The following is a 23,887-nucleotide window of genomic DNA, read 5'->3' on the forward strand; positions in this document are numbered from 1 at the left end:
TATTTCTGATTGTCCTAAGCGCACTAAGCGGTCCGCTAGGTCTGCCGTCATTGGTACTGTACAGTCCAAATTCCTTCTGTCCATTACCTTGATATGCTCTTTGTCGTCGTTTTCTGTCATGGCGTTTGTGGATTCGGGCGCTGCCCTGAATCTGATGGATTTGGATTATGCTAAACGTTGTGGGTTTTTCTTGGAGCCTTTGCGGTGTCCTATTCCATTGAGAGGAATTGATGCTACACCTTTGGCCAAGAATAAACCTCAATACTGGGCCCAGCTGACCATGTGCATGGCTCCTGCACATCAGGAAGTTATTCGCTTTCTGGTGTTGCATAATCTGCATGATGTGGTCGTGTTGGGGTTGCCATGGCTACAAACCCATAATCCAGTATTGGATTGGAATTCCATGTCGGTATCCAGCTGGGGTTGTCAGGGGGTACATGGTGATGTTCCATTTTTGTCGATTTCGTCATCCACCCCTTCTGAGGTCCCAGAGTTCTTGTCTGATTATCAGGATGTATTTGAAGAGCCCAAGTCCGATGCTCTACCTCCGCATAGGGATTGTGATTGTGCTATCAATTTGATTCCTGGTAGTAAATTCCCTAAAGGTCGATTATTTAATTTATCCGTGCCCGAACACGCCGCTATGCGCAGTTATGTGAAGGAATCCCTGGAGAAGGGACATATTCGCCCATCGTCATCACCACTGGGAGCAGGGTTCTTCTTTGTAGCCAAGAAGGATGGTTCGCTGAGACCGTGTATTGATTAACGCCTTCTTAATAAGATCACTGTTAAATTTCAGTATCCCTTGCCATTGTTATCTGACTTGTTTGCTCGGATTAAGGGGGCTAGTTGGTTCACTAAGATAGATCTTCGTGGTGCGTATAATCTGGTGAGAATCAGGCAAGGAGATGAATGGAAAACTGCATTCAATACGCCCGAGGGTCATTTTGAGTATCTAGTGATGCCATTCGGACTTGCCAATGCTCCATCTGTGTTTCAGTCTTTTATGCATGACATCTTCCGTGAGTATCTGGATAAATTCCTGATTGTTTACTTGGATGACATTTTGATCTTCTCAGATGATTGGGAGTCTCATGTGAAGCAGGTCAGAATGGTTTTTCAGGTCCTGCGTGCTAACTCTTTGTTTGTGAAGGGATCAAAGTGTCTCTTCGGTGTGCAGAAAGTTTCATTTTTAGGGTTCATCTTTACCCCTTCTACTATCGAGATGGATCCAGTTAAGGTCCAAGCCATCCAGGATTGGATTCAGCCGACATCTCTGAAAAGTCTGCAAAAGTTCCTGGGCTTTGCTAATTTTTATCGTCGCTTCATCTGTAATTTTTCTAGCATTGCCAAATCATTGACCGATTTGACCAAGAAGGGTGCTGATTTGGTTAATTGGTCTTCTGCTGCTGTGGAAGCTTTTCAGGAGTTGAAGCGTCGTTTTTGTTCTGCCCCTGTGTTGTGTCAGCCAGATGTTTCTCTTCCGTTCCAGGTCGAGGTTGATGCTTCTGAGATTGGAGCAGGGGCGGTTTTGTCACAGAGAGGTTCTGATTGCTCAGTGATGAAACCATGTGCTTTCTTTTCCAGGAAGTTTTCGCCCGCTGAGCGTAATTATGATGTGGGCAATCGAGAGTTGCTGGCCATGAAGTGGGCATTCGAGGAGTGGCGTCATTGGCTTGAAGGAGCTAAGCATCGCGTGGTGGTATTGACTGATCATAAGAACTTGACTTATCTCGAGTCTGCCAAGCGCTTGAATCCTAGACAGGCCCGTTGGTCGTTATTTTTTGCCCGTTTCGACTTTGTGATTTCGTACCTTCCGGGCTCTAAAAATGTGAAGGCGGATGCTCTGTCTAGGAGTTTTGTGCCCGACTCTCCGGGTTTATCTGAGCCAGCGGGTATCCTCAAGGAAGGAGTCATTGTGTCTGCCATCTCCCCTGATTTGCGGCGGGTGCTGCAAAAATTTCAGGCGAATAAACCTGATCGTTGTCCAGCAGAGAAACTGTTCGTCCCTGATAGGTGGACTAATAAACTTATCTCTGAACTTCATTGTTCGGTGTTGGCTGGTCATCCTGGAATCTTTGGTACCAGAGAGTTAGTGGCTAGATCCTTCTGGTGGCCATCTCTGTCACGGGATGTACGTACTTTTGTGCAGTCCTGTGGGATTTGTGCTAGGGCTAAGCCCTGCTGTTCTCGTGCCAGTGGGTTGCTTTTGCCCTTGCCGGTCCCAAAGAGGCCTTGGACACATATTTCGATGGATTTCATTTCTGACCTTCCCGTTTCTCAAAAGATGTCAGTCATTTGGGTGGTCTGTGATCGCTTTTCTAAAATGGTCCATCTGGTGCCCTTGGCTAAATTGCCTTCCTCCTCTGATTTGGTACCTTTGTTCTTTCAGCATGTGGTTCGGTTGCATGGCATTCCTGAGAATATTGTTTGACAGAGGTTCGCAGTTTGTTTCAAGGTTTTGGCGAGCCTTTTGTGGTAGGATGGGCATTGACCTATCCTTTTCCTCGGCTTTCCATCCTCAGACTAATGGCCAGACCGAACGAACCAATCAGACCTTGGAAACATATCTGAGATGTTTTGTTTCTGCAGACCAGGATGATTGGGTGTCCTTTTTGCCGTTGGCTGAGTTCGCCCTTAATAATCGGGCCAGCTCGGCTACCTTGGTTTCTCCATTTTTTTGCAATTCTGGCTTCCATCCTCGTTTCTCTTCAGGACAGGTTGAGTCTTCGGACTGTCCTGGTGTGGATTCTGTGGTGGATAGGTTGCAGCAGATCTGGACTCAGGTAGTGGACAATTTGATCTTGTCCCAGGAGAAAGCTCAACTTTTCGCTAATCGCAGACGCCGTGTGGGTCCCCGACTTCGTGTTGGGGATCTGGTTTGGTTATCTTCTCGTCATATTCCTATGAAGGTTTCCTCTCCTAAATTTAAACCTCGTTTTATTGGTCCGTATAGGATTTCTGAGGTTCTCAATCCTGTGTCTTTTCGTTTGACCCTCCCAGACTCCTTTTCCATACATAATGTATTCCATAGGTCGTTGTTGCGGAGATACGTGGCACCTATGGTTCCATCTGTTGAGCCTCCTGCCCCGGTTTTGGTGGAGGGGGAATTGGAGTATATTGTGGAGAAGATTTTGGATTCTCGTGTTTCTAGACGGAAACTCCAGTATCTGGTTAAATGGAAGGGTTGTGCTCAGGAAGATAATTCCTGGGTTTTTGCCTCTGATGTTCATGCTTCCGATCTTGTTCGTGCCTTTCATGCGGCTCATCCTGGTCGGCCTGGGGCTCTGGTGAGGGTTCGGTGACCCCTCCTCAAGGGGGGGGTACTGTTGTGAATTCTGTGGCTGAATTCACTCCTGTGGTCACAAGTGGTACTGCAGCTTCTGAGCTTCCTCCCTCAGGTGTTCTGGTGAGCTCGTTAACTGCTTCATTACTTAACTCCGCCTGATGCTGCTATCCTTGCTCCTTGTCAATGTTTCAGTGTTGGATCTGAGCTTCTCCTGATTGTTCCTGTGACCTGCTGCTCTGTATAGCTAAGTGCCTTTTGCTTTTTTGTTGCTTTTTTTCTGTCCAGCTTGTCTTTTGTTTTGCTGGAAGCTCTGAGACGCAAAGGGTGTACCGCCGTGTCGTTAGTTCGGCACGGTGGGTTTTTTTTGCCCCCTTTGCGTGGTTTTGCTTTAGGGTTTTTTGTAGACTGCAAAGTTCGCTTTACTGTCCTCGCTCTGTCCTAGAATATCGGGCCCCACTTTGCTGAATCTATTTCATCCCTACGTTTTGTCTTTTCATCTTACTCACAGTCATTATATGTGGGGGGCTGCCTTTTCCTTTGGGAAATTTCTCTGGGGCAAGTCAGGCCTATTTTTCTATCTTCAGGCTAGCTAGTTTCTTAGGCTGTGCCGAGTTGCCTAGGTAGTTGTTAGGCGCAATCCACAGCCGCTTTTAGTTGTGTTTAGGATAGGATCAGGTGTGCAGTCTACAGAGTTTCCACGTCTCAGAGATCGTTCTTGTATTTTTGAGTATTTGTCAGATCACTGTGTGCGCTCTGATCGCTAAGCACACTGTGTTTCTGGATTGCCTTCATAACACCTGTCATTAGCAAACATAACAGAAGGCCTAACATAACAAAAATTGGGCTGTAGGCAATTTAAAATTGGTTCCAGGGGAACACGGGCAGCAGTAGACAGGTCAGTGGAGGCCTAGTGGAAGGAGGGACCGCAGACAGGCTTCGAAGCCCTAACATAATAAATTGGGCTGGCTGTAGGCAATTTAAAATTGGTTCCAGGGGAACACGGGCAGCAGTAGACAGGTCAGTGGAGGCCTAGTGGAAGGAGTGACCGCAGACAGGCTTCGAAGGCCTAACATAAGAAAAATGTCAATACAATGGTATTGGCAGTGCCAGGCATTGAAGGATGTCAGCGCATAGACTAAACATTGGTGGAGCTGTGAGAGAAAATTTTGCAAGTGGTAGAGCACTGTTTGAGCTGGGGGGGGGACTGTCTTGTGGCCGGCAGTACAGGCCCAGGGCCCCTCATATTACAACGGTGTGTCTGACGTTGGGTGCGCACCACCACCGCCAGACACTTTATTGTACTATGAGGGACCTAGTGGCAGTGCCGTCGACCAAAAGCGGGCACACCCACCTCCTCAGACAAACAGTACTCTCACGGGTGCTGGCGCCAAGTGGCGATGCCACGGCCCCGTGTGGGGACTTTGGCCATTTAGGGAGGTGTTAACATGTCGGATGCTGGACAATCAGGTGCTGCAAATTACGAGATTGGAAAAGTCGTTCAGAATAGTCCACAGGCAAGACCTTTACATAGGAAAGCTAGGTGTCAGCCGGGCAAGGTAGGGCAAAAGATTTCGAAATCCAGTTGTGGTTCATTTTAATGAAGGTTAGATCATCTACATTTTGGGTAGCCAGACGAGTCCTTTTTTCTGTTAGTATTGAACCTGCAGCACTGAATACTCTTTCTGATAGGACACTAGCTGCCGGGCAAGCAAGCTCCTGCAATGCATATTCTGCCAATTCTGGCCAGGTGTCTAATTTTGATGCCCAGTAATCAAATGGGAATGACGGTTGAGGGAGAACGTCGATAAGGGATGAAAAATAGTTAGTAACCATACTGGACAAATGTTGTCTCCTGTCACTTTGAATTGATGCTGCAGTACCTGTCCTGTCTGCGGTCATAGCAAAATCACTCCACAACCTGGTCAGAAAACCCCTCTGGCCAACGCCACTTCTGATTTCTGCCCCTCTAACACCTCTGGTCTGCTGGCCCCTGCAGCTCGTGTTAGAACGATCACGGGCGCTGTGTGCAGGGAATGCCAGAAGCAAACGGTCAACAAGAGTTGATTGTTTGGTTGCTAATATTAGTTCCAAGTTCTCATGTGGCATTATATTTTGCAATTTGCCTTTATAGCGAGGATCAAGGAGGCAGGCCAACCAGTAATCGTCATCGTTCATCATTTTAGTTATGCGTGTGTCCCTTTTGAGGATACGTAAGGCATAATCCGCCATGTGGCCCAAAGTTCCAGTTCTCAAATCTGTGGTTGTGCTTGGTTGAGGGGCAGTTTCAGGAAAATCCACGTCACTTGTGTCCCTCCAAAAACCAGAACCCGGCCTTGCCGCGCCAACAATTTCCACTGGCCCCGGAAAAGCTTCCTCATTAAAAATATAATCATCCCCATCATCCTCCTCGTCCTCCTCCTCCTGTTCGCCCGCTACCTCGTCCTGTACACTGCCCTGGCCAGACAATGGCTGACTGTCATCAAGGCTTTCCTCTTCCTCAGCTGCAGACGCCTGATCCTTTATGTGCGTCAAACTTTGCATCAGCAGACGCATTAGGGGGATGCTCATGCTTATTATGGCGTTGTCTGCACTAACCAGCCGTGTGCATTCCTCAAAACACTGAAGGACTTGACACATGTCTTGAATCTTCGACCACTGCACACCTGACAACTCCATGTCTGCCATCCTACTGCCTGCCCGTGTATGTGTATCCTCCCACAAAAACATAACAGCCCGCCTCTGTTCACACAGTCTCTGAAGCATGTGCAGTGTTGAGTTCCACCTTGTTGCAACGTCTATGATTAGGCGATGCTGGGGAAGGTTCAAAGAACGCTGATAGGTCTGCATACGGCTGGAGTGTACGGGCGAACGGCGGATATGTGAGCAAAGTCCACGCACTTTGAGGAGCAGGTCGGATAACCCCGGATAACTTTTCAGGAAGCACTGCACCACCAGGTTTAAGGTGTGAGCCAGGCAAGGAATGTGTTTCAGTTGGGAAAGGGAGATGGCAGCCATGAAATTCCTTCCGTTATCACTCACTACCTTGCCTGCCTCAAGATCTACAGTGCCCAGCCACGACTGCGTTTCTTTCTGCAAGAACTCGGACAGAACTTCAGCGGTGTGTCTGTTGTCGCCCAAACACTTCATAGCCAATACAGCCTGCTGACGTTTGCCAGTAGCTGCCCCATAATGGGAGACCTGGTGTGCAACAGTGGCAGCTGCGGATGGAGTGGTTGTGCGACTGCGGTCTGTGGACGAGGTCTCGCTTCTGCAGGAGGACGAGGAGGAGGAGGAGGGGGTGCGAACGGCTACAGCCAACTGTTTCCTAGACCGTGGGCTAGGCAGAGCTGTCCCAAACTTGCTATCCCCTGTGGACCCTGCATCCACCACATTTACCCAGTGTGCCGTGATGGACACGTAACGTCCCTGGCCATGCCTACTGGTCCATGCATCTGTTGTCAGGTGCACCTTTGTGCTCACAGATTGCCTGAGTGCATGGACGATGCGCTCTTTAACATGCTGGTGGAGGGCTGGGATGGCTTTTCTGGAAAAAAAGTGTCGACTGGGTAGCTCGTAGCGTGGTACAGCGTAGTCCATCAGGGCTTTGAAAGCTCCGCTTTCAACTAACCGGTAGGGCATCATCTCTAACGAGATTAGTCTAGCTATGTGGGCGTTCAAACCCTGTGTATGCGGATGCGAGGCTAAGTACTTCCTTTTTCTAACCATAGTCTCATGTAGGGTGAGCTGGACTGGAGAGCTGGAGATCGTGGAACTAGCGGGGGTGCCGGTGGACATGGCAGACTGAGAGACGGTGGGAGATGGTATTGTTGCCGCCGGTGCCCTAGATGCAGTGTTTCCTACTACGAAACTGGTGATTCCCTGACCCTGACTGCTTTGGCCTGGCAAAGAAACCTGCACAGATACTGCAGGTGGTGCAGAAAATGGTGGCCCTACACTGCCGGAAGGGATGTTGCGTTGATGACTAGCTTCATTGGCCGAGGGTGCTACAACCTTAAGGGACGTTTGGTAGTTAGTCCAAGCTTGCAAATGCATGGTGGTTAAATGTCTATGCATGCAACTTGTATTGAGACTTTTCAGATTCTGCCCTCTGCTTAAGGTAGTTGAACATTTTTGACAGATGACTTTGCGCTGATCAATTGCATGTTGTTTAAAAAAATGCCAGACTGCACTCTTTCTAGCATCGGATACCTTTTCAGGCATTGCAGACTGAGCTTTAACCGGATGGCCACGCTGTCCTCCAACAGGTTTTGACTTTGCCACGCGTTTTGGGCAAGATACGGGCCCGGCAGATGGAACCTGTTGCGATGTTGATGCCTGCTGCGGCCCCTCTTCCTCCGCTTCAGAACTGCTGCCGCCTGCACCCTGTTCCCCCAATGGCTGCCAATCGGGGTCAAGAACTGGGTCATCTATTACCTCTTCTTTTAGCTCGTGTGCAACTTCGTCTGTGTCACCGTGTCGGTCGGTGGTATAGCGTTCGTGATGGGGAAACATAGTCTCATCAGGGTCTGATTCTTGATCAGCACCCTGCGAGGGCAATGTTGTGGTCTGAGTCAAAGGACCAGCATAGTAGTCTGGCTGTGGCTGTGCATCAGTGCACTCCATGTCAGATTCAACTTGTAATGGGCATGGACTGTTAACTGCTTCACTTTCTAAGCCAGGGACGGTATGTGTAAAGAGCTCCATGGAGTAACCCGTTGTGTCGCCTGCTGCATTCTTCTCTGTTGTTGTTTTTGCTGAAGAGGACAAGGAAGCGACTTGTCCCTGACCGTGAACATCCACTAACGACGCGCTGCTTTTACTTTTACCAGTTTCACGAGAGGAGGCAAAAGAGCTAGAGGCTGAGTCAGCAAGATAAGCCAAAACTTGCTCTTGCTGCTCCGGCTTTAAAAGCGGTTTTCCTACTCCCAGAAAAGGGAGCGTTCGAGGCCTTGTGTAGCCAGACGACGAACCTGGCTCCACAGCTCCAGACTTAGGTGCAATATTTTTTTTCCCACGACCACCTGATGCTCCACCACTACCACTACCCTCATTACCAGCTGACAATGAACGCCCCCGGCCACGACCTCTTCCACCAGACTTCCTCATTGTTTTAAAAACGTTACCAAACTAACGGTATTTGTTGCTGTCACACAACTTACACGGTGAGCTATAACTTCAGTATGATTTAGCTACCCCTTTACAGGTGGGTGAGACCACAACGAAAATCAGGCACAATGTTACACACTCTGTTGTTGGTGGCAACAAATGAGAGAGATGCCACACACGCAGGACTGTCACTGAAGCGCAAATGTAAATATTAATCTCCCACTGACTTGTTTTTTTTTTTTCAAAAGGGAGACTTTAGAAAAAAAAAATAATAAAAAAAAATGATTTTTTAAGGAAGAATTTATAAACCAAATAAAATGAAATGATTGTTTCAGGGAGAATTTAGAAAACAAATAAAAAAAAAATAGGCTTTCTATGGCCCACTGAGTGAGAGAGGACGCACACAGGAGTCAGGAGTGGCACACAAGCCCAGAGGCCAATATTTATCTCCCACTGATTGATTTAGTGATTTTTTCAGGTAGATTTTGGAACCCAAATCAAGCAAAAAAATTAATAGGCTTTCTATGGCCCACAATTGGAGAGAGAGAGATGGCACACCCAGGAGTCAAGACTGGCACACAAGCAAAAAGGGCAATGTTAATCTCCCACTGATTTGATTTTTTTTTTTTTTTCAGGGAGACTTTAGAAAAAAAAAATACAAAAAAAATGATTTTTTCAGGAATAATTTAGAAACCAAATAAAATAAAATGATTTTTTCAGGGAGAATTTAGAAAACAAATAAAACAAAAAATAGGCTTTATAGGGCCCACTGAGTGAGAGATGACGCACACAGGAGTCAGGAGTGGCACACAAGCCCAGAGGCCAATATTTATCTCCCACTGATTGATTTAGTGATTTTTTTCAGGTAGATGTTGGAACCCAAATCAAGCAAAAAAATAAATAGGCTTTCTATGGCCCACAATTGGAGAGAGAGAGAGATGGCACACCCAGGAGTCAAGACTGGCACACAAGCAGAAAGGGCAATATTAATCTCCCACTGATTTGATTTTTTTTTTTTTTTCAGGGAGACTTTAGAAAAAAAAAATACAAAAAAATGAATTTTTCAGGAAGAATTTATAAACCAAATAAAATGAAATGATTGTTTCAGGGAGAATTTAGAAAACAAATAAAAAAAAATAGGCTTTCTATGGCCCACTGAGTGAGAGAGGACGCACACAGGAGTCAGGAGTGGCACACAAGCCCAGAGGCCAATATTAATCTCCCACTGATTGATTTATTGATTTTTTCAGGTAGAATTTAGAACCCAAATCAAGCAAAAAAATTAATAGGCTTTCTATGGCCCACTGAGTGAGAGATGGCACACACAGGAGTAAGGAGTGGCACACAAGCCCTGAGGCCAATATTTTTCTCCCACTGATTGATGTAGTGATTTTTTCAGGTAGATTTTGGAACCCAAATCAAGCAAAAAAATAAATAGGCTTTCTATGGCCCACTGAGTGAGAGATGGCACACACAGGAGTAAGGAGTGGCACACAAGCCCTGAGGCCAATATTTTTCTCCCACTGATTGATGTAGTGATTTTTTCAGGTAGATTTTAGAACCCAAATCAAGCAAAAAAATAAATAGGCTTTCTATGGCCCACTGAGTGAGAGATGGCACACACAGGAGTAAGGAGTGGCACACAAGCCCTGAGGCCAATATTTTTCTCCCACTGATTGATGTAGTGATTTTTTCAGGTAGATTTTGGAACCCAAATCAAGCAAAAAAATAAATAGGCTTTCTATGGCCCACTGAGTGAGAGATGGCACACACAGGAGTAAGGAGTGGCACACAAGCCCTGAGGCCAATATTTTTCTCCCACTGATTGATGTAGTGATTTTTTCAGGTAGATTTTAGAACCCAAATCAAGCAAAAAAATAAATAGGCTTTCTATGGCCCACTGAGTGAGAGATGACACAGACAGGGATGGCACTCTAGCAGAAATGCCAATCTTAATCTCCCACAAAAAAAAAAAAAAAAAAAAAAAGGAACTGTCCTTCAATTACTATCTCCCTGCAGTAATCTCAGCCAGGTATGGCAGGCAGCAATAAGGAGTGGACTGATGCACAAATTAAATAAAAAGTGTGGACAAACAAACAAGATAGCTGTGCAGAAAGGAAGGAACAAGAGGATTTGTGCTTTGAAAAAAGCAGTTGGTTTGCACAGCGGCGTACACACAGCAATGCAGCTATCAGGGAGCCTTCTAGGGCAGCCCAATGAGCTACAGCGCTGAGGAAAAAAAAAAATGTAGCTTCCACTGTCCCTGCACACCGAAGGTGGTGTTGAGCTGTGGAAATCGCTACAGCACAAGCGGTTTGGTGGTTAATGGACCCTGCCTAACGCTATCCCTGCTTCTGACGAAGCGGCAGCAACCTCTCCCTAAGCTCAGATCAGCAGCAGTAACATGGCGGTCGGCGGGAACGCCCCTTTATAGCCCCTGTGACGCCGCGGACAGCAAGCCAATCACTGCAATGCCCTTCTCTAAGATGGTGGGGACCAGGACCTATGTCATCACGCTGCCCACACTCTGCGTTTACCTTCATTGGCTGAGAAATGGCGCTTTTCGCGTCATTGAAACGCGACTTTGGCGCGAAAGTCGCGTACCGCATGGCCGACCCCGCACAGGGGTCGGATCGGGTTTCATGAAACCCGACTTTGCCAAAAGTCGGCGACTTTTGAAAATGAACGACCCGTTTCGCTCAACCCTAGTCAATTGGTCTTCTGCTGCTGTGGAAGCTTTTCAAGAGTTGAAGCGTCGTTTTTCTTCTGCCCCTGTGTTGTGTCAACAAGATGTTTCTCTTCCGTTCCAGGTCGAGGTTGATGCTTCTGAGATTGGAGCAGGGGCTGTTTTGTCGCAGAGAGGTTCTGATTGCTCAATGATGAAACCATGCGCTTTTTTTTCCAGGAAGTTTTCGCCTGCTGAGCGAAATCATGATGTGGGCAACCGAGAGTTGCTGGCCATGAAGTGGGCATTCGAGGAGTGGCGTCATTGGCTTGAAGGAGCTAAGCATCGCGTGGTGGTATTGACTGATCATAAGAACTTGACTTATCTCGAGTCTGCTAAGCGTTTGAATCCTAGACAGGCTCGTTGGTCGCTGTTTTTTGCCCGTTTTGACTTTGTGATTTCGTACCTTCCGGGCTCTAAAAATGTGAAGGCAGATGCTCTGTCTAGCAGTTTTTTGCCCGACTCTCCGGGTTTATCTGAGCCGGCGGGTATCCTCAAGGAAGGAGTAATTGTGTCTGCCATCTCCCCTGATTTGCGGCGGGTGCTGCAAAAATTTCAGGCTAATAAACCTGATCGTTGTCCAGCGGAGAAACTGTTTGTCCCTGATAGGTGGACGAATAAAGTTATCTCTGAGGTTCATTGTTCGGTGTTGGCTGGTCATCCTGGAATCTTTGGTACCAGAGAATTAGTGGCTAGATCCTTTTGGTGGCCATCTCTGTCGCGGGATGTGCGTACTTTTGTGCAGTCCTGTGGGATTTGTGCTCGGGCTAAGCCCTACTGTTCTCGTGCCAGTGGGTTGCTTTTGCCCTTGCCGGTCCCGAAGAGGCCTTGGACACATATCTCTATGGATTTTATTTCAGATCTTCCCATTTCTCAAAAGATGTCAGTCATTTAGGTGGTCTGTGATCGCTTTTCTAAGATGGTCCATCTGGTACCCTTGTCTTAATTGCCTTCCTCCTCTGATTTGGTGCCATTGTTCTTCCAGCATGTGGTTCGTTTGCATGGCATTCCAGAGAATATCGTTTCTGACAGAGGTTCCCAGTTTGTTTCGAGGTTTTGGCGAGCCTTTTGTGCTAGGATGGGCATTGAACTATCTTTTTCCTCGGCTTTCCATCCTCAGACTAATGGCCAGACTGAACGAACCAATCAGACCTTGGAAACATATCTGAGATGTTTTGTTTCTGCAGACCAGGATGATTGGGTGTCCTTTTTGCCTTTGGCTGAGTTCGCCCTTAATAATCGGGCCAGCTCGGCTACCTTGGTTTCGCCATTTTTCTGCAATTCTGGGTTCCATCCTCGTTTCTCTTCAGGACAGGTTGAGTCTTCGGACTGTCCTGGTGTGGATACTGTGGTGGACAGGTTGCAGCTGATTTGGACTCATGTAGTGGACAATTTGACCTTGTCCCAGGAGAAGGCTCAACGTTTTGCTAATCGCCTTGTGGGTCCCCGACTTCGTGTTGGGGATCTGGTTTGGTTATCTTCTCGTCATATTCCTATGAAGGTTTCCTCTCCTAAGTTTAAACCTCGTTTCATTGGTCCGTATAGGATTTCTGAGGTTCTTAATCCTGTGTCTTTTTGTCTGACCCTCCCAGATTCTTTTTCCATACCGTATTCCATAGGTCATTGTTGCGGAGATACGTGACACCTATGGTTCCATCTGTTGACCCTCCTGCCCCGGTTTTGGTGGAGGGGGAATTGGAGTATATTGTGGAGAAGATTTTGGATTCTCGTGTTTCAAGACGGAAACTCCAGTATCTGGTTAAATGGAAGGGTTATGCTCAGGAAGATAATTCCTGGGTTTTTGCCTCTGATGTCCATGCTCCCGATCTTGTTCGTGCCTTTCATGTGGCTCATCCTGGTCGGCCTGGGGGCTCTGGTGAGGGTTCGGTGACCCCTCCTCAAGGGGGGGGTACTGTTATGAATTCTGTGGCAGAGCTCCCTCCTGTGGTCACAAGTGGTACTTCGGCTGATTCTCTCTGGGAACTTCCGTTTGTGGAGGAAAGTGGTACTGCGGCTTCTGAGTTTCCTCCCTCAGGTGATCTGGTGAGGTCGTTAGGTGCTTCTCTACTTAACTCCACCTAATGCTTGCTTCCTGTCAATGTTCCAGTGTTGGACTTGTTTTTCCCTGGATCATTCCTGTGGCCTGCTGCTCTGCATAGCTAAGTTCTTCTTTGCTATTTGTTTGCTATTTTTTCTGACCAGCTTGTCTAATTGTTTTGCTGGAAGCTCTGGGACGCAAAGGGTGTACCTCCGTGCCGTTAGTTCGGTACGGAGGGTCTTTTTGCCCCATTTGCGTTGTTTTCTTTAGGGTTTTGTGTAGACAGCAAAGTTATCTTTCCTATCCTCGCTCTGTTAAGAAAGTCGGGCCTCACTTTGCTGAATCTATTTCATCCCTACGTTTGTCTTTTCATCTTAACTCACAGTCATTATATGTGGGGGGCTGCCTTTTCCTTTGGGGTATTTCTCTGAGGCAAGGTAGGCTTATTTTCTATATTCAGGCTAGTTAGTTTCTCAGGCTGTGCCGAGTTGCATAGGCAGAGTTAGGCGCAATCCACGGCTGCCTCTAGTGTTGTTTGGAGAGGATTAGGGATTGCGGTCTGCAGAGTTCCCACGTCTCAGAGCTCGTTCTATTATTTTGGGTTATTGTCAGATCACTGTATGTGCTCTGACCGCTATGTCCATTGTGATACTGAATTGCCTATCACAACAGCTGAGTCAGCAAGGAAAACCAAAACTTTTTCCTGCTGCTCCGCCTTTAAAAGCTGTTTTCCTACTCCCAGATAAGGGACCCTTCGAGGCCTTGTGTAGCCAGACGATGACGCTGGCTCAACACCTCGAGCCTTTGGTGCTATTTTGCTTTTCCCACTACCACCAGATGCTCCACCACCACCAACACCACTATCAGTACCAGCTGGCAACGCCCTCCCATGGCCTCTTCCACCAGACTTCCTCATTTTTGGAAAAATCTAACCAAAACAACAACCGTTATATGGTACTGTGAAACAAGGTAAAAGGTGTATATAAACTTGTGGAGAATTTTAATCTCCCTTTTTTGGGGGGGGAGACTGCAACAAAACTCAGGCGTAGTGTATTACACTACACAATGTAAGTGGCAGAACGTGGCTGGAAGATGTACGACAAACTAACAGAACTGTAATGTAGATCCACTTAGTGCCAATTTAAATCTCCCTTTTTTTGGGGGGAGACTGCAACAAAACTCAGGCCCAGTGTATTACACTACACAATGTAAGTGGCAGAGCGTGGCTGGAAGATGTATGACAAACTAACAGAACTGTGACGTAGATCCACTTAGTGCCAATTTAAATCTCCCTTTTTGGGGGGGATACTGCAACAAAACTCAGGCCCAGTGTATTATACTACACAATGTAAGTGGCAGAACGTGGCTGGAAGATGTATGACAAACTAACAGAACTGTGACGTAGATCCACTTAGTGCCAATTTAAATCTCCCTTTTTTTGGGAGGAGACTGCAACAAAACTCAGGCCCAGTGTATTACACTACACAATGTAAGTGGCAGAATGTGGCTGGAAGATATATAAAAAAATACAAGGGCTGTAGTACAATTTCAATCTCCCTACAATGATCTCAGGACAAGTATGGCAGCAATAAAAAGGACTGCTGCACACAAAAGTGTGGACAAAGAAACAAGAGAACTGTGCAGAAAGGAGCAACAGGATCTTTGCTTTTAAAAAAGCAGTTGGTTTGCACAGCAGCGTGTAAACAGCAATGCAGCTATCAGGGAGCCTTATAGGGCAGCCTAATAAGCTACAGAGCTGAAAGAAAAGGTGGTGTTGGACAGTGGAAATCGCTACAGCACAAGCAGTTTGGGGGTTAATCTTCCCTCCCTAACTATATCCCTTCTTCTGATGAAGCTGCAGCAACCTCTCCCTATGCTACGATCGTCAGAAGTAAGATGGCGGTCGGCGTGCACGCCCCTTTATATCCCCTGTGACGCCGCAGAAAGCAAGCCAATCACTGTCATGCCCTTCTCTAAGATGGTGGGGACCGAGACCTATGTCATCACGCTGCCCACACTCTGCGTCCTCCTTCATTGGCTGAGAAATGGCGCTGAAAGCGTCATACGAAACGCGACTTTGGCGCGAAGATCGCCGACCTCATGGACGATCCCACACTAGGATCGGGTCGGGTTTCACGAAACCTGACTTTGCCGAAAGTAGGCGACTTTTGAAAATGTCCGATCCGTTTCGCTCAACCCTAGTTGTCACATTCCAGACACAGGAAAGGCTGAAGAAAAAGCTTCAGGGTGTCACAGCCTGCAAGTTGATATGGTGTGGTTCTGAGAAGGATATGTACAGCGGTTAAATTTGCTAAATACTGAGTTGCTGGAGAGCCAAGCCCCACACACATTACTGGTAGTGACACTGGTCAGATATAAAACATTTGGACTGGTCGTTAAGGTCAAACCTGGCTTTGGTCGCTAAGGGGTTAAGAATGCTGTTGAACTATACTTTTTTGGTGCATTTTTTTCCTTACAGTCTTTTTTGGGCAGGTTGAAAAAATCTATTTCATTACTTTTTTACGTGCAGCATCCTGCTGTGTCACGACTAAGAATAAAAAGCACACTTTAATAAAAGCTGCTTCAAATTTGCACTTAAAATGCAACAAAAAAATAAAAATGCAGCAAAAATGCAATTAGGTAATCAGACTGCTATTCCATATTTTGATGCAATCACAAAATCAACGGTTCCATATGTGTAAACTTGGCCTTGCAGTTCCCTTAAACTTTACATTTTGTACTATTACAGTGCGGTCAAAGTTTACAAACTATTCGAGAAGAATATATCACACCATAAATACTTGTTCTAAGTCCCATTCTTTTCTGCATAGTATCTATGAAGAAGTATGCCTGGATAAAAATGTGGTGATACAGGAGAATGTGCTACGCATTTGTTGACAGATAAAGCACATGGGATCCCTCTGTGCTATTAGGCGCACACTACTCTTTCCTATAGTGCCAGGCACATGGCTACTCGCAAAAATTAGGCCATCCCAGTCAGGGGTCCCAGCGGCTGTGGTCCTGACGCTTTCATAGTAGACATCCTTTGTTTATCTCTGGGAAGACCCAGTCACATCCCACACTCCCAATTGCAGGGCATGCTTAATTGCACATAAAGAAGCCTCAGATGGAGAGAATGTTATTATGGAAATAAATATTTCTTTAACTCATTCCATACCCAATCGGCATGCGGTACCATCTATATGGTTGCATTTTTTTTACAGTATATGATAGAAATATATAAGTACAGTGTCAAATACTGTTAATTTTATTATCATACATTAACGCAATATTTAGGTATGATGTGAAGTCCAGTCATTATTATTATTATGATTATTATTATATTCTATACTTATGTGTGTGTGCTCCCAGATGTAGATTAATGATTGCTATTAATATAATGCAAATACAATATAACAGATGTCTTCATGACTAAGATTACACTCACCTGAAACACGTGGATGGATGTTATAACTTGTCTATCATATTTTACGCTGAAGAATTCTGGACTTTCTCTGCTTTATTTGGACTTTTCAGCCTCAAGGCATTGCTCCGAGACACGAAAACCTTGCATGTGGCTGAGCTGGATTTTTTTTTTCTTATAGTATAATAGAAACCTAAATATTATCTTTATATTTGCTGTAAGAACAGTTGTAAAAAGCATACTAGACAATCACTTGTTAGGTCAATCCCTACGCTTCTATCTTTAGGAAAATATCAGTACATTTTTCAATATCAAATTACATGAAATAGTCTGTTAATAGGATCAGGACTGCACAGTGTTAAAAATCAGTCAATAGCTCTGATGGGTAGCTGGGAAGCAGTAGGGAATAAACTCTACATGATCCCTATAATATTATTATGGCAGGCACCGTAATTGCCATGACAGCAATACCTTCATATTTTTTTTTTAAATGTTCATTAAAGCTTTATTTGTAAATTTGTGTCAGTAAATGCACAATGTCCACATTTTATCTATTTTTTATTCATTTATTTGTGCTTTTACAAAAAAAAAAATCTTTAGGTATAAATTTCACTGTCGATCAATTTTCAAGAAGTTTTGCATTGCTACATAGAACTAGATTCTTTGTGTAAAAGGAGGTAGTTGATCAACTTCCGGACACCCGTGGCCTCCACTAGAGGGAGCCCAGCTGCTGAGAGCAAATGATGAGTTTATCCTGCGCTTAGTAATTCGTAAGCTTTAACTCTTCCTAGTGATGGCTTCAGGCTACCCTTTATTTTAGAAAGAAATTAGAAACAATGCGTTACATAAAAGATTAGAAAGAATTAGAAGCAATGCATTACATAAGAAGAAATAATTAAAAACAGAGATCCAACTGCCTTAAAGAGATTTTAAATGTTATAATAAACCTGGTCTGTAAAAGCATCACAATCACCTTCTTGACTGCGTGATAAGTACTAAAATCAAGTTTGTACCGCTTACACATTATTTCTATTATTTCTCAGGAGCTCGTGTTAATTTACTTAAAGGAAAAACTCAAAGTGTACAGTTACGGTATTAAAACCATGTACGTAAAGTCATTAGAGTTGTGTTATTGTGTTACCCACAAGATGAATTCTATTCTGTCGTATTGACCATTCATGTGACTGAGATATTAAAACGCATTTTTATATACTCTTTACACGCTGCCTGTAAATTCTCCTTTCTACGAAGGGTTATTGAATTTATTTCTGGCTTGGCACATATATCTGACTCTACGTGTAATACATAATCTAATTCCAGATGTATTGCCTATGCAAATTGATACAACGACATGGTGAATTGATTTATCTCCTGGATAATTAGTAAACTTCAATATCTATACCAAAGCGGCCAGCAATCAGTTAATGCTTAATTAACATGCAATAACTGTCATATTAAATCTACATTAGCCGCCTATTTAAAGGACTTAATTAAAATCGGAAAGTAACACAAAATCGCTTAGAATGCATTTAACATGCAACAGATGCAATATGATCCTATACTCGTGTGTCTATATATGTATACTGTATATATATATATATATATATATATATATATGTATATATGTATATATATATATATATATACGGCATATATATATATATATATATATATATATATATATGAAACACATATAGGTGATCTTATCAATTTATATCAATGGAGTGGGGTCACTGTTGTGAGTTCTGTTTTTGGGCTCCCTCTGGTGGTTACTGATGGTACTGGGTGACTTGTCTTTCCTGGGTTTCTGGGTTCCACCTGTTCCATCAGCATATGGGAGTTTCCTATTTAACCTGGCTTTGCTGGCATTTCCTCGCCGGTTATCTATGTATCCAGTGTGTCTTGTTACCTCTGCTCCCTGCTCCTAGAACCTTCTGGACAAGCTAAGTTTGGATTTTCCTGTTTTGTGTTTTGCTTAATTTGGTTTTTAGTCCAGCCTGCAGATATGTGATTCTCTGCTGCTGGTTGCTCTAGTGGGCTGAAATTGCTTTTCATGTACCATGAGTTGGCACATGAGTTCAAGTAATTTCAGGATGGTTTTTTGAAGGGTTTTTCGCTGACCGCGCAGTTCACTTTTGTATCCTCTGCTATCTAGCTTTAGCGGGCCTCATTTTGCTGAAACTGTTTTCATACTACGTATGTGCTTTCCTCTCATTTCACCGTCATTATATGTGGGGGGCTGCTATTTGCTGTGGGGTATTTCTCTGGAGGCAAGAGAGGTCTGTGTTTCTTCTGATAGGGGAAGTTAGATCTTCGGCTGGAGCGAGACGTCTAGGATCATCGTAGGCACGTTCCCCGGCTACTTTTATTTGTGTGTTAGGTTCAGGGTCGCGGTCAGCTCAGGTTCCATCGCCCTAGAGCTTGTTTGTATCTGTGCTTGTCCTTTTTGTGATCCCCTGCCATTGGGATCATGACAGTATAACCGGCCCACAAAGTGTTAATTGTATTGGCTGAAGTAGGAGGATAAGTAGTCTGAGGAAGTTTTTTTTTTTTTTTTTTCCCCTCAGAGTTTGCTGCCTAGCCTTATTGCAGCCTGGCTACTTCCTCCTCCTCTTAATCTTTGAATGGCTCTGATCTCAGCTGTTTATCATGGACGTCCAGAGTTTGGCTTCCAGCCTGAATAATCTTGCCACTAAGGTTCAAAATATACAGGATTTTGTTGTACATGCTCCTATGTCTGAACCTAGAATTCCTGTCCCAGAGTTTTTTTCTGGAGATAGATCTCGTTTTCTGAATTTTAAGAACAATTGCAAGTTGTTTCTTTCTTTGAAATCTCGCTCCTCTGGAGACCCTGCTCAGCAAGTCAAGATAATTATATCTTTCCTGCGGGGTGACCCTCAGGATTGGGCATTTGCATTGGCACCAGGGGACCCTGCGTTGCTTAATGCAGATGCGTTTTTTCTGGCATTGGGTTTGCTCTATGAGGAACCTAACCAAGAGATTCAGGCTGAAAAAGCTTTGTTGGCCCTCTCTCAGGGGCAAGATGAAGCAGAAATTTATTGTCAAAAATTTCGGAAGTGGTCGGTACTTACTCAGTGGAAAGAGTGCGCTCTGGCTGCAAAGTTTAGAGATGGCCTTTCTGAGGCCATTAAAGATGTTATGGTGGGGTTCCCTGCGCCTGCTGGTCTGAATGAGTCTATGACTATGGCTGTTCAGATTGATCGGCGTTTACGGGAGCGCAAACCTGTGCATCATTTGGCGGTGTCGTCTGAACCGTCACCTGAGATAATGCAATGTGATAGAATTCAGTCCAGAAGTGAACGGCAAAAGTATAGGCGGAAAAAAGGGTTGTGCTTTTATTGTGGTGATTCAGCTCATGTTATATCAGCATGCTCTAAACGCACAAAAAAGGTTGATAAGTCTGTTGCCATTAGTACTTTACAGTCTAAGTTCATTCTGTCTGTGACTCTGATTTGTTCATTATCATCCATTTCCGTCGATGCCTATGTGGATTCAGGCGCTGCCCTGAGTCTTATGGATTGGTCATTTGCCAATCGCTGTGGGTTTAGTCTGGAGCCTCTGGAAGTCCCTATTCCTTTGAAGGGAATTGACTCTACACCTTTGGCTATGAATAAACCTCAGTACTGGACACAAGTGACCATGCGTATGACTCCCGTTCATCAGGAGGTGATTCGCTTCCTGGTACTGTATAATTTGCATGATGTTCTAGTACTTGGTCTGCCATGGTTACAAACTCATAATCCAGTCCTTGACTGGAAATCAGTGTCTGTGTTAAGCTGGGGTTGTCAGGGGGTTCATGATGATGCACCTCCGATTTCTATCGCTTCATCTACTCCTTCTGAGATTCCTGTGTTTTTGTCTGACTATCGGGATGTTTTTGAGGAGCCTAAGCTCAGTTCGCTTCCTCCTCACAGGGATTGCGATTGTGCTATAAATTTAATTCCAGGCAGTAAATTTCCTAAAGGTCGTTTGTTCAATCTGTCAGTGCCAGAGCATACTGCTATGCGGGATTATGTTAAGGAGTCCTTGGAAAAGGGACATATCCGTCCATCTTTGTCCCCTTTGGGAGCAGGTTTTTTTTTCGTGGCCAAGAAAGATGGTTCCTTGAGGCCTTGTATAGATTATCGTCTTTTGAATAAGATTACCGTAAAATATCAGTATCCTTTGCCATTGTTGACTGATTTGTTTGCTCGCATTAAGGGGGCTAAATGGTTCACTAAGATTGATCTTCGGGGTGCGTATAATCTTATACGAATAAAGCAAGGTGATGAGTGGAAAACCGCATTTAATACGCCTGAGGGCCATTTTGAGTATTTGGTAATGCCTTTTGGACTTTCTAATGCTCCTTCAGTCTTCCAGTCCTTTATGCACGATATTTTCCATGAATATCTGGATAAATTTATGATTGTGTATTTGGATGATATTTTGGTTTTTTCTGATGACTGGGAGTCTCATGTTCAGCAGGTCAGGAAGGTGTTTCAGGTCCTGCGGGCCAATTCCTTGTTTGTAAAAGGCTCAAAGTGTCTCTTTGGAGTCCAGAAGATTTCTTTCTTGGGGTATATTTTTTCCCCTTCTACTATTGAGATGGATCCCGTCAAGGTTCAGGCTATTTGTGACTGGACGCAGCCTACATCTCTTAAGAGTCTACAGAAGTTCTTGGGCTTTGCTAATTTCTATCGTCGTTTTATAACTAATTTTTCTAGTGTTGTTAAGCCTTTGACGGATTTGACTAAGAAGGGTGCTGATGTTGCTAATTGGTCTCCAGCGGCTGTGGAGGCCTTTCAGGAACTTAAGCGCCGGTTTTCTTCTGCTCCTGTGTTGCGTCAGCCAGATGTTTCGCTCCCTTTTCAGGTTGAGGTTGATGCTTCCGAGATTGGAGCGGGGGCGGTTTTGTCACAGAGAAGCTCCGATGGCTCAGTGATGAAGCCATGCGCGTTTTTTTCTAGAAAGTTTTCGCCGGCTGAGCGGAATTATGATGTTGGTAATCGGGAACTTTTGGCCATGAAGTGGGCATTTGAGGAGTGGCGTCATTGGCTAGAGGGTGCTAGACATCGTGTGGTGGTCTTGACTGATCACAAAAATTTGATTTACCTTGAGTCTGCCAGGCGTCTGAATCCTAGACAGGCTCGTTGGTCACTGTTTTTCTCTCGTTTCAATTTTGTGGTTTCATACCTGCCAGGTTCAAAGAATGTGAAGGCGGATGCTCTTTCTAGGAGTTTTGTGCCTGACTCCCTTGGAAATTCTGAGCCCTCTGGTATCCTTAGGGATGGGGTGATTTTGTCTGCTGTCTCCCCAGACTTGCGACGTGCTTTGCAGGAGTTTCAGGTGGCTAAACCTGATCGTTGTCCGCCTGAGAGACTGTTTGTTCCGGATAATTGGACCAGTAGAGTCATCTCCGAGGTCCATTCTTCTGCGTTGGCAGGTCATCCTGGAATATTTGGTACTAGAGACTTGGTGGCCAGGTCTTTTTGGTGGCCTTCCTTGTCGAGGGATGTGCGTTCTTTTGTGCAGTCTTGTGAGGTTTGTGCTCGGGCTAAGCCTTGCTGTTCTCGGGCCAGTGGATTGTTGTCACCTTTGCCTATCCCGAAGAGGCCTTGGACGCACATTTCCATGGACTTTATTTCGGATCTCCCTGTCTCTCAAAAAATGTCCGTCATCTGGGTTGTGTGTGATCGCTTTTCTAAAATGGTTCATCTGGTACCCTTGCCTAAGTTGCCTTCCTCCTCTGAGTTGGTCCCTCTGTTTTTTCAGAATGTGGTTCGTTTGCATGGGATTCCTGAGAACATCGTTTCTGACAGGGGATCCCAGTTTGTGTCTAGATTTTGGCGGACTTTCTGTGCTAAGATGGGCATTGATTTGTCCTTTTCGTCTGCATTCCATCCTCAGACGAATGGCCAGACTGAACGAACTAATCAGACCTTGGAAACTTATTTAAGGTGTTTTGTTTCTGCTGATCAGGATGACTGGGTTACCTTTTTGCCGCTGGCCGAGTTTGCGCTTAATAATCGGGCTAGTTCTGCTACCTTGGTTTCTCCTTTCTTTTGTAATTCGGGGTTTCATCCTCGTTTTTCCTCTGGTCAGGTGGAACCTTCTGATTGTCCTGGAGTGGACATGGTGGTGGATAGGTTGCATCGGATTTGGAGTCATGTGGTGGACAATTTGAAGTTGTCCCAGGAGAAGGCTCAGCAGTTTGCTAATCGCCGTCGCCGCGTGGGTCCTCGACTTCTTGTTGGTGACTTGGTGTGGTTGTCTTCTCGTTTTGTTCCTATGAAGGTCTCTTCTCCTAAGTTCAAGCCTCGGTTCATCGGTCCCTATAGGATCTTGGAAATTCTTAACCCTGTGTCGTTTCGTTTGGATCTCCCGGCATCGTTTGCTATTCATCATGTGTTTCATCGGTCGTTGTTGCGGAAGTATGAGGTACCTGTTGTTCCTTCTCTTGAGCCTCCTGCTCCAGTGCTGGTGGAGGGAGAATTGGAGTATGTTGTGGAGAAGATCTTGGATTCTCGTGTTTCCAGACGGAAACTCCAGTATTTGGTCAAGTGGAAGGGTTATGGTCAGGAGGATAATTCTTGGGTGGTTGCCTCGGATGTTCATGCTGATGATTTGGTTCGCGCTTTTCATAGGGCTCATCCTGGTCGCCCTGGTGGTTCTCGTGAGGGTTCGGTGACCCCTCCTCAAGGGGGGGGGTACTGTTGTGAGTTCTGTTTTTGGGCTCCCTCTGGTGGTTACTGATGGTACTGGGTGACTTGTCTTTCCTGGGTTTCTGGGTTCCACCTGTTCCATCAGCATATGGGAGTTTCCTATTTAACCTGGCTTTGCTGGCATTTCCTCGCCGGTTATCTATGTATCCAGTGTGTCTTGTTACCTCTGCTCCCTGCTCCTAGAACCTTCTGGACAAGCTAAGTTTGGATTTTCCTGTTTTGTGTTTTGCTTAATTTGGTTTTTAGTCCAGCCTGCAGATATGTGATTCTCTGCTGCTGGTTGCTCTAGTGGGCTGAAATTGCTTTTCATGTACCATGAGTTGGCACATGAGTTCAAGTAATTTCAGGATGGTTTTTTGAAGGGTTTTTCGCTGACCGCGCAGTTCACTTTTGTATCCTCTGCTATCTAGCTTTAGCGGGCCTCATTTTGCTGAAACTGTTTTCATACTACGTATGTGCTTTCCTCTCATTTCACCGTCATTATATGTGGGGGGCTGCTATTTGCTGTGGGGTATTTCTCTGGAGGCAAGAGAGGTCTGTGTTTCTTCTGATAGGGGAAGTTAGATCTTCGGCTGGAGCGAGA

Source organism: Ranitomeya imitator, chromosome 3 (genome assembly GCF_032444005.1).
Source record: "Ranitomeya imitator isolate aRanImi1 chromosome 3, aRanImi1.pri, whole genome shotgun sequence".
Classification (NCBI taxonomy): domain Eukaryota; kingdom Metazoa; phylum Chordata; class Amphibia; order Anura; family Dendrobatidae; genus Ranitomeya; species Ranitomeya imitator.